This window comes from Dipodomys spectabilis, unplaced genomic scaffold, assembly GCF_019054845.1.
Source record: "Dipodomys spectabilis isolate Male_0828 unplaced genomic scaffold, ASM1905484v1 ptg000557l, whole genome shotgun sequence".
NCBI lineage: Eukaryota > Metazoa > Chordata > Mammalia > Rodentia > Heteromyidae > Dipodomys > Dipodomys spectabilis.
This window is the reverse complement of record NW_024871234.1, coordinates 27,325-38,552: the sequence shown is the minus strand read 5'-3', so window position 1 is coordinate 38,552 and position 11,228 is coordinate 27,325. Positions and strand designations below refer to the sequence as shown.

Below are 11,228 nucleotides of genomic sequence, written 5' to 3'. Positions count from 1 at the left end.
TGTAAGTATTGTCACTTACAACTTTGTGGCTGGCTACTCCACTGAGTAGAACAAGTCTGGCCACTGATGAAGTCTTAGAGCACCTCCAAAGTAATCCAGGAATACAAGCCACGGAAGTCACTCAGCTTTTTGGTAGTCACAGTAAGAAACAGTAAAATAAGAAAATAAATAAAACCTTCAATTAAAAACACCAAAGGAGCTTTAATAAAAATTCAGCAAAATTTATCTAGTATTTAAAGCTTAATCCTCAGATTTCAGCATTCTGAGTAGCTAGGATTACAAATGTGAACTACTCTCATGTGTTTGTTAGTTTTTTAAATACCAAGTCAGCCTTGTTACTTACCTGGCACTTGTTACTTACCTGGCAGGGGAGATACTATGATCATGAAGATGGTTTTCCAGGGCCAGGCTTATCTATTGCACTTCAGATGTGCTGACCCCTGAGATTTCCCCAAATGTGGGAAATTCGACTGTATAATTTGTGGTAGTGGGGGACTGTGTTAGTTCTCTCCACTAGATAGATAGATAGATAGATAGATAGATAGATAGATAGATAGATAGATAGATAGATAGATAGATAGATAGATAGATAGATAGCATTGTATTTTATATTGGCCTCATCTGCTTTCCTGCACTCAGCAGTCACTTGGTCCTAAGGACTACTATAAATGATGAGGTACCTCTAGGACTACTTTGTAGTTGCTAGGAACTACAAGGAGTAGAGAAATCAGCTTGAACTCACCATGAGAAAATAAATGAGGAATTTGGGTGCAGGTGGCTTACACATGTAATCGTGAGATCTGAGGATTGCAGTTCAAAGCCAGCTCATATAGGAAAGCTCATGAGATTCTTATCCTCAATTAACCACCAGAAAACCAGAAGTGGGCTCTGGCTCAAGTGGTAGAGCACTTCACTTGAGCTGAAGAGCTCAGGGACAGTACCCAGAGTTCAAGTCCCATGACTTACAAATAAAAAGAAAGAAAACAAATGAGTGACCAGAGCCAATGGCTCATACCTGTAATTCTAGCTAGTTAGAAGGCTGAGATCTGAGGATCAAGGTTCAACACCAGCCTAGGAAGGAAAATCTATGAGATTCTTATTTCCAATTAAGCACTGAAAACCATAAGTGACAATGTAACTCAAAGTGTTAGAGCACTATCCTTGAGCACAAAAGATCAGGGACAGGATCCAGGACCTGAGTTCAAGCCCAACAACCGACCAAAAAAAAAAAAAAAAAAAGGAATGAGAAGCCACCTTAATGAAATAGCTAGGCAAGTACAATATACAGAATAACTCCTCCCTTCCTTCTTTTCTTCCTTCTATTCCTTCACATCCTTTCCCCCTTTCTATCCTAGAACTTAAACTCAGGGCCTCATGCATTTTAGGTAGGTACTTTACCAGATGAGCCATACACCTGCTTTTTTTGGCTTTAGTTATTTTTCTTTCTTTCTTTCTTTTTTTTTTGGGGGGGGGGTCCAGTCGTGGGGCCTGAACTCTAGGCCTGGGCACTGTCCCTCAACTCTTCACTTGAGCCACAGCGCCACTTCTGGCTTTTTTCTTTTTGCTTATGTGGTGCTGAGGAATCGAACCCAGGGCCTCAGGCATGCAAGGCAAGCGCTCTACCACTGACCACCTTCCCAGTCCTCATTTTTCTTTTCTTGGTTATGTAACTTGAACTCTGTGCCTGGGTGTTGTCCCTGAGTTCTTCAGCCCAAGGTGAAGGCTCTACTGTTTGAGCCACAGTACCACTTCTGGTTTTCTAGTGGTTTATTGGCGATATGAGTCTCACTGGGCTGCCTGGCCTGGCTTTGATCTGTGATCTTCAGATTTCAGCCTCCTGTGTAGCTAAGATTACAGGCATGAGCCAGCTGCGCCTGGCTTGGCTTTAGCTATTTTTGTGGTAGGGTTTTATGTCTATGACCAGGCCAGCATAGACCATAATCCTTCTTTTTACCCTTTCTGAGTAGATAAAATAAGAAGCACAATGCATTGGGTTCAATATTGATTGAGATCCAATATTTTGAATGTTTTTCCTGGGCTAACATCAAATCATAATCCTCTCTGTATCTGTCAAGACCCAGCAGCTAGCATTACAAGTGTGAGCTCCCATCCCTGGCTCAAATTTCTGATGACTAAAACATCTGAACAGAGTTTTAATAATTTTAAATGATGAATTTGGGGGCAATGGGTGCTCTTACTTGCCTAGTTGCAAATTGCACCAAAAATTCCAAATATTAACTTTTGATTTCCTAGAGTACATTAAATAAGCAGATAAACTTTAAAAAGCAATTAACTAAAGAAAAAAGCTAAACAGAATACATCCTTACCATTGTAACTTTGGACTAACACCTTGTCAATCATTGCTTCCATCATAGGTTTTTGTCTGGGCAGTATATTCCATACACGGATCATGCCACCCCCAAGGTTGTGGGCTAAACAGCCTATATCCACAGGAGTGAAAGCCAGGCTCTAGGCAAACACACCAAAGGAAGGCAGGGTCCAGCAGCATTGTACGTGGCAATGTCCCAACATATGACACGAAGTTTTAGGGCAGCTTAAATAAAGCTTTTTCCTTAGGAATAATACTGTATTAAGGCATACCTCTTCTTCTGGGTTTATCACTGCTTAATTGGAGACAAGTCTCATGGACTTTCTGCTTGGGCTGGCCTGAAATCATGTTCCTCAGATCTCAGCCTCGTAAGCAGCAAGGATTATAGGCATGAGCTACCAATGTCTAAATTGATTATTCCTTTAATAAAAATCAAAATGGCTACAGTATGGTTTAACAGAGAGCTTGAATCCTTTTCTGAGCCTTATAAATTTTCTGACTAGAAGCAGAATGACAAACTGACATGTGGGAAACAATGTACCATATTAAACCATTTTTCAGTAGAGGATCTGGCTCATCAGTTTGGCTCTTGTCCTCCTATTCTAATGGTGACTTTTCTGCCCAGGCTGGATTCAAAACACAATCCTTACATCTCAGCCTCTTGAGTAAGATTATAGGCATGAGCCACCTGTCCCTGGCACCATCCACATTTCTGTACAAGTGAATAAAACTCAGTGATGTAGTGTCTACCTCTTTAACCCAAAGCAGGTAAGAAACCAAAATTGAATTTGAAATTCAGTTGAATATGAGTCTATATTCTTAACAACAGGGTTGTAAATTATTTGGTCTTTGCACAAGTCTCTTAGTAGATAAAGCACACATGTCATGATTTTTCTATTTCAAATGGTCCATGAGAGATAGCTCGGCATGGTATGGTAAGCCTGTAATTCCATCACTTGGGAAGCTGAAGCAGAAGCAAAATAAGTTCAAGGCCATCTTGGCTATGTAGTGAGATGCCATTTCAGAAGGGCAGGAAGTAAATGGCTCCTGATTATATAAGCCTTGGCAATTACTTTCCCATCTTCTGTGTCTACAAAGAGAAGCCTAAGACTCCAAGGCCAAACAGAAAACATGACCCAAAGACTAACACAAAACAACTGGATACCAGCTGTGTCGACTCATTCTTGGGCCAATAGAGTGTCAACCAAAGGCACTCTTGAACAGTTGAGTCTATGTCCCCTCCTCTTCTCTTCAGAAAGGGTCATTTCAAAATCATCATTCCTAGAAATTAAAAGACATCAGTGATATTAGGATTTCCATTCAAGCATATTTATAAGTCAGTGAACACTTAAGACATTGGCAACTATACAATTAAGTGACTAGCAAGTGGAACATGGTACATGAAGACACTAATAGTTCATAGTATATGGTCTGTGAATTAGAACTTATTAAATTTGCTACCATAGCTGCAGCAGGTGGAGTAACAGTTGGGGGAGGCTGCAGCAACCTTGGCTCCAGCCCCTTGACCTCCGGAGTGCATCATGGAACCTAGCAGCCCTTCACAAAGGCTGGGAGAGAAGAGAGCTGCCATGGAATGCTAGGATCATGCCTCTGGTGTGGCATGCGACCATCACCTCACTTCTGCTTCCTGGCTAGATGAATAGGGGCCGCATGCCTGTGTCACCTCACTCCTGCTTCTGGTCTGGGTGGGTAGGAGCCGTGTGCCTGCACCACCTCACTCCCACTTCCAGTCTGGGTAAGTGTGGGCTGCATGCCTGTTTCACCTCACTCCTGCTTCCACTCTAGGTGAGTGGGGGCCACGTGCCTGTGTCGCCTCACTCCTGCTTCTGGTCTGCATGAGTGGGGGAGTAAGGGCCATGCTGCCTGTGTCACCTCACGACAGCCTCCGGTCTGCGTGGGTAGGGGCCATGTCCCTGCATCACCTCACTACTGCTTCCTGGCTGGATAAGTCTGGGCTTGGTGCCCTTGTCACCTTACTCTGTCTTCCGGTCTTAGTGAGTGGGGGCTGCTTACCTGTGTCACCTCACTCCTGATTCCAGTCTGGGTGAATAGGGGAGTAGGGGCCATGTGCCTGCACCACCTCAATCTTGCTTCCGGTCTGGGTTGGTCTGACTGGCTGTGAGCTAATTACTATGTCCAGATGCTGTTTACCAGCCCACGCCAGACGTTAGACTTTTCCAGTTCTCATAACAAAGCATGACATTAATGGATTAGGATGGCACCTTGCTAGGTTTGAGAACCATGTTATTAAATTGTGTGTGTTTGCATGTGCACTGGTCTTGGGCCTTGAACTCAGGGCCTGAGGTCTATCCCTGAGGTATTTGATCAAGGTAGAGCTCTACTTCTTGAGCCACAACTCAACATATGGCATTTTTTGTGGTTAATTGGGACTAAAAGTCTCCCAGATTTTCCTGTCTGGGCTGGCCTTGAACCACTATCCTCATATCTCAGACTTTTCAGTAGCTAGGATTTACAGGTGTGAGCTACTGGTGCCTCTGTATTTGCTTGATTACCATCCAGAGAGAACTGTGCTTGGTAAGTGTTCTGGAGGAAAAAGAATTGAACTCTTCCAATGAGCAATGGTGAAAATACTCAGGTTCTAGCCCGGCATTGGTGGATCAGGCCTCTAATTCTACCAATTCAGGAATGTGAAATCTGAGAATTGCAATTAGAAATTAGTGTGTGGAGGTCAGAGTTCTTGAGACTCTTTATCTCCAACAAACTATCACAAACCTGGAAGTGGCACTGTATCTAAGTGGTAGAGCACCAACCTTGAGGGAAAATGCACACAGACAGCACTCAGGCCATGAGTTCAAGTCCAAAGACCACAAAAAAAAAACAAGAAAAAATTGGGTTCTTCAGTAGAAGTTTATCATTATAAATATCTCTTTCCCATTACATTTAGATCTGTCATAGATGTATGAATCTTAGGGGAATAAGAAACTTGGCTAAAAAATATAGGAAGCATTGTGTGTGTGTGTGTGTGTGTGTGTGTGTGTGTGTGTGTGTGTGTGTGTGTGTGTGTGTTTGCCAGTCCTGAGGCTTGAACCTAGGACATTAATCTCTTGATTGGCTTCCTTCCATCAAGGCTGGTACTCTGCGACTTGGTACACAGTCCTACTCCCAGATTTTTAATTGTTAATTGGAGATAATAGTTTTACACACTTTTCTGCCTGTGGTGGCCAATTCTGGAATGTGATTATTTTGAATCATGCTGTAAAAAATGAGTGTGTAAATAGCTGTACTATAAGGCTGACTTACATTTCTTCAGGTGTATATGTAGGATTTCTTGTGTGGAACTTCCACACTGATTTCTGTTGGGGCTGTAATGATTCACTTAATTGCCATCATTGTGTAGGGTATCTTTCCCCACCTCATTGCAAGTATTTCTGTTTTCTTTTTTAATAGGCATTCTGATTAGGCAGACATGAACTTCAACATAGATTTGATTTGCATTTCCTTGATTACTAACGGTGTTGAATATTTTCATGTATTCCTTAAATACCTACATCAGTTTTGGGGAACTATCTAGTCAATTCCCTTGCCTATTTATTGATTAGATTATTTGTTCTTAGGGTGTTTCATTTTTTGTCTATATATTCTAGATATTAGGATTTCTTCTGTTACTCAAAAGGCAGGAGTTTAGGCTTATTTTACTTAATCTTAACAAAAGATGCCTGTGAGCTTCAAATTATTTAAATGATGATTGATTTAAAAATGAGAAGGATGTGGCTCACAGAATAGAGTGTCTGTCAACATGTACAAGTTCTGAACTCAGAGTACAGTGTCTACAAAAAAGAGATTCTATTATTTTAGAACAATAAAAGCTAATAAGTTACATTTTCTCAAAATATGTAATTCTAAATATTTCACTATTCTTCGTGGTAAAACTATTGCAAATTTTAGCACAAAATAATAATTTTAGGTTCTATTTTTTCCTTGGTAATCATTCAAGCCAGCAAAACTGAAGAAAATACAAGTTTGGCTAGGTGCTGATGGCTCATGTCTGTATTCCTATCTACTCAGGAGGCTGGGAAATGAAGATTGCAGTTCAAAGCCAGCCTGTGCAGGAAACTCCATGAAGCTTATCTACAAATAACCACCAGAAAACTAGAAGTTGTGCTGTGGCTCGAGTGCTAGAGTGCTTTCCTTGAGCTGAATAGCTAAGGGACTGCCCCTTGGCCCAGCGTTCAAGCCCCACGACTGACAAAAAACAACAAAAAAACAACTTTGTATAAAGAGTAGAATCTCCAAGTTTTTATTCAAGTTTTTTAGTTCTTGTGGCAAATGTTTTCATTGGATAGAAAGTGGACAGATTATATGTCATTGTGATAAACTTGCTACTATGTGGTTGCTTTTCTCCCATTTATAATTTCATCCATCTAACATTGTTGAAGATGAAAAATCCATCAAGGACAAGACATACTATTTGGAAAAACTGGTAAGTTGAAATGACTATTACTTTCTAGTTTGGCAAAGAAGCTGTGATTTTCCTTCCCTCCCCAGGATTTGAACAATGAAAAAAAAATTGTCTTGGTTTTTCCAAAAAGTGAGGAATACAGCTCATATTCAAATAATTAGAAGATAATGAAATGAATGTTTAGGATACATAATATGCTTAATTTTGAACCTTCCTCTCAAGAAACTTCCAAGAAACTTAGCACATATTGGTTAGATATTGATATCAAAGAGCCCACTGCAGGTGCTTCATACCTATAATTGGCTACTCAGAAGGATGAGATCTGGGATTGAGATTGGTGCCAGCATGGATGAAGTCCCCTGCTGTTAGATCATATGTCTCTTCCTCCCATCCTCAATGTGAAGTTGTCTCCCCAGATTACCATCTTTCTGATTCATTGATATTATCATTGGGATTTTTGGTTTTCTCCTTCAGCATGAAATTTGCATGGAGAAGGCCATTCATAGCTGTATTCACATGTTTCTCCAGTTGCCTACGGCAGTGCCTGGTCCTTAGTGCTTAGTAGCTTTGTGTAGAGATGAGCCTTAGTGCTTAGTACCCTTGTATAGAGGTGAGCCTGCTCTGCTCATGTAATATCAGAATTCAGTCAGGAAAACTCATCAAGCTGTGGTCTTGTAGTTAATAGTCATTTATTCTAATTATTCTTTTCCTCCTTGTGTATCTAAGTCCACATAAAGGTGAGATCAGTGGCTGACACCTATCCGTTGTGATGGAAAAAGAGGTTGTGACATCATAGAAGTTATTGTGAAGCTGCAGCATGACCCCACCACGAAAGCACCCAAAATGGCAGGCTCCCACATTCACGAATACATTAAACAAACCGTCATTCACTCTCTGCTAGGTTTAGACTCCTATTTAAATTAAAGAAAAATTCAAGACATGCCTTTTTTGACTTGTCATTGAATTATTGAGATGTCCCTCCAAACAAAGGAAATAAGAATGCCATTTAATGGAATGTAAATGTAAGGCATGGAAAAAAACAACATAAAAGTTCCTAGGGAAAACATCAAAAGTGGCAGCTGCTACCAAAGTTGGTTCTTAAAACCAACTGGTGTCTCACACCAGTAATCCTGGTATAATATAAGTTAATGAAAGTTTTCTTTTTGTGCCAGTCCAAGGGTTTGAACTTGAGACCTGGGCTCTGAGTTTTTTGCTCAAGTCTAGCAATTTACTACTTCAGTCATATCTTCACTTCTAGTACATTTGGTAGTGTAGTGGAGATAAGAATTTCCAAGATTTTTCTGCCTGTGCTGGCTTCAAACTGTGATCCTCGATGTCAGCCTCCTGAGTAAGATAACAGGCATGAGCCACCAGCTAAAAGTTACTTTTGTGAGATATAAAAATTTACTTATGTAAGATATAAAAAGCAACATAAACAAATGAAACATTAGAACAAAACTGGAACAAGTTATATAGAAGACATAAAAAGACAAACCCCAAAGCCCCAGGTTAAAGCCTAAGGACCACCACAAAAGAAATAAAGAAGTGTAGAAAAAGTAATAGCCAGTGACAGAGTTTTAAATTAATCAATCACAGGTGGCTTACACATGTTATATTAACTACATAGGGGACTAAAATCAGAAAATACCATTTAAAAGGCAAGCCCAAGCAGGGAAATCCTTTGGCCATTTTTCTGTGTGTGCCAGTCATGAGAGTTGAATTTGTTCTACTTTATTCAAGGCTGGAGTTCTATCAATCTCAGCTTTTTGGTGGGATCACTACCAGCTAACTGGAGATAAAGAGAATCATGGAATTTCCTTTGCAGGCTGGCTTCAAAACTGTGATCCTCAGATTTCAGCTTCCTGAGGTATTCTGTGCATTGCATGAGACTCTTATCTCTAATGAACCACGAAAAAAATAAAGAAAAGAAAAAAAAAAACAGCTGGAGGTTGAGCTGTGTCTCCAATGGCAGAAATGAGACTGATTTCTGGGACAGCACCCACATCTTGAGATAAGCTTCAGGACCAGTACAAACAAGAATAAAATAAATAAATGAAAAGAAAGGTAGAAGAAGAAAAGGGAGAGCAAATTTCAGAGGATAAAATAAAAACTGAGGTAGCTTACACTTGTTATTAAAGTTACTCAAGGGTCACACATCTGAGACTCAGTGTTCAAGGCCAGCCAAGGCAGGTGAGTCCATGGACTTATATCTAATTAGCCAACTACAGTTTTTAAAAAAAATCCACAAATTGTGCTGTGGCTCACGTATTAGCATGCTAGTATTAAAAATGTACTGTGACTGGGCTGGGAAGTTGCCTCAGTAGTAGAGTGCTGCCTTGCATGCATGAGGCCCTGGGTTCAATTCCTCAGCAAAAAATAAGAAAAAAAGCCAGAAGTGGCACTGTGGAACAAGTGCTAGGGCTCTAGCCTCAAGCTGAAGAGTTGAGAGACAGTGCCCAAGCCCAGAGTTCAGGCCCCATGACCGGCAAAAATAAAAAGTACTGGGACAATACCCAGGCTCTGATTTATAGCCCAAAGCCCAACATACATATAGAAATAAAAAATAGAAATTAAAAAATGTAGATTTTCTGTGTCCCAGAAGAGCTGGTTCCGGGAAGATGGCGGAGGAGAAGCTGGAATCTGAACAAGCTCTTGCATAGAAAACAGTTTCAGAGTTCCAGTGAACAGTCCCAAGCCAGAGAATCACACCAAGTGTGCCATCACAGGACAGAGAGTTAGTCAAGAGAGGGGAAGCCAAGCAGACACATCTGAGCAGCTGCGGCTGCGGCGGCAGGGTCGCAGCGGCGACCACCGCCACGGAGGCATACCTGATACGCAGTCCGGGACAAAGGAGCCAGACGCAGCAGGACGAGCGGATTCTACTCAACACCAGCAAGAACCGACAAGGAGCGGACAACTTCATCCTGCACTTTGCAGACCAGAGACGACCCGGGATCCAAGACTCCCCGAATACGTGAATGTGTGTTTTCTTTTCTTTTCTTGTCTTCTTTCTCTTTTTCATTCATTCTTAATTATCTTTTTGTTTTTTCTTCTAGCTCTACTGAACTTCTGATCTTTTCTTCTCACTTTCCTATCCTTTCCAACTTTTCCTCTTTGTTCATCTTTATGTGACTTAACTCTTGTCCTGCACATCCTCAGATAAACCCGTAGTTAACCAGTAGACCCTATCCCCCATGGTGTACACACTTAATCCACAAACTTATTACTCAATTCAAAACCTCTGAGACTTAAATTCATTAATAGCAGTACTACCTCTTTATACCTATATAATATTTTAAGCATTTTTTTAAAGTTTTTCTCATCTCCTCTATGTCCCTCCCTTTCTCTCAACATATTCATATTCCTCTATAAATAGATGGTCTTTTAATCTCTAAAATAACATTAATTTTTACGTCTCTATTTTTTTTCTGGTCTCTTTTCATTCCCCTTTCCCTTTCTTCTTTTTCTCTCTCTCTCTACTTACATCCTACCCAACCTATTTCCTGCATTGTGATTAGGACATAGTTAACTCTCCCTGTGCCTTCCCACACCAATCTATTCCTATTTTTTACCCACATCTCTCCCTAACCCTAATAATTTCTGGTTTTCCAAATTCTTCTCTGCGGTTCAAAGTCCTTTAACATATAGTTGTTTGATGTCGAATAGATGTATCTGTTGAACTAGATTGTATCTGTAGACTATTGACTGTACAAATGCAAACTTTGGTTGATGGTTGCCTTAAGATAGTGTTCTAGCACAAAACTGGTGCTATCTTCATCTCAAATGGGCAGAGTAAGCCGGAAAAACACAAGAAAAATGGCAAATTCAGGTATCTCAATTCCCAATCCTGATAATCAGGGGTTAGAACAGATAATGAATAATCCAGAGGAGAGTTCCCAAACAGCTCTACAAACACTGCTGGCAAACATGATAAATGAAAAGTTTGACAACGTACAAAGGACTCTGTATGAGCGTGATAGGGAGAGAGAGGAGGCATCCCAGAAGTTTATACAGGAATATCATAAGCGTGAGGAAGCTACTCAAAAACTGATACAGGATTTGCGTGAACAACTTGAGAATACTCAAAGAGAAAGGGAGGAATGGCGTGAGCAGGCTGAGAACACTCAAAGAGATCTGCAGGAATCCCGCGAATGGGAGGAAGCTAATCAAAGAGTAATACAGGAATTGAGAGACCAGGTAGAGAACACACAAAGATCACTAAAGGCATTCATGGAATCCATTAACAAAGAGATGAAGGAAGTCAGGGAGACCACAAAGGGAATGCTGAATGGAACCCAACAGAAGGAATGGGAGCCCAAAGAAACCATAACCAATCAACTAAGTGATTTGAGGACAAACACTGAACACCAAATTAAGGAAGTAAAGAAATTCATACAAGACCTAAAACAGAGCTTCAACAAAGAACTTGAAGGCATCAAAGCTGACCAACTAGAAGGA

At 40.7% G+C, this 11,228-nt stretch overlaps 1 non-coding gene across 1 annotated transcript; it reads left to right on the top strand.

The window, feature by feature from the left end:
* Positions 1-353: 353 nt before the first annotated feature.
* LOC122100055 lies at positions 354-516 on the top strand. The gene has a single exon (XR_006146083.1). It is a non-coding gene; the product is annotated as a U1 spliceosomal RNA (small nuclear RNA).
* Positions 517-11,228: the final 10,712 nt, after the last annotated feature.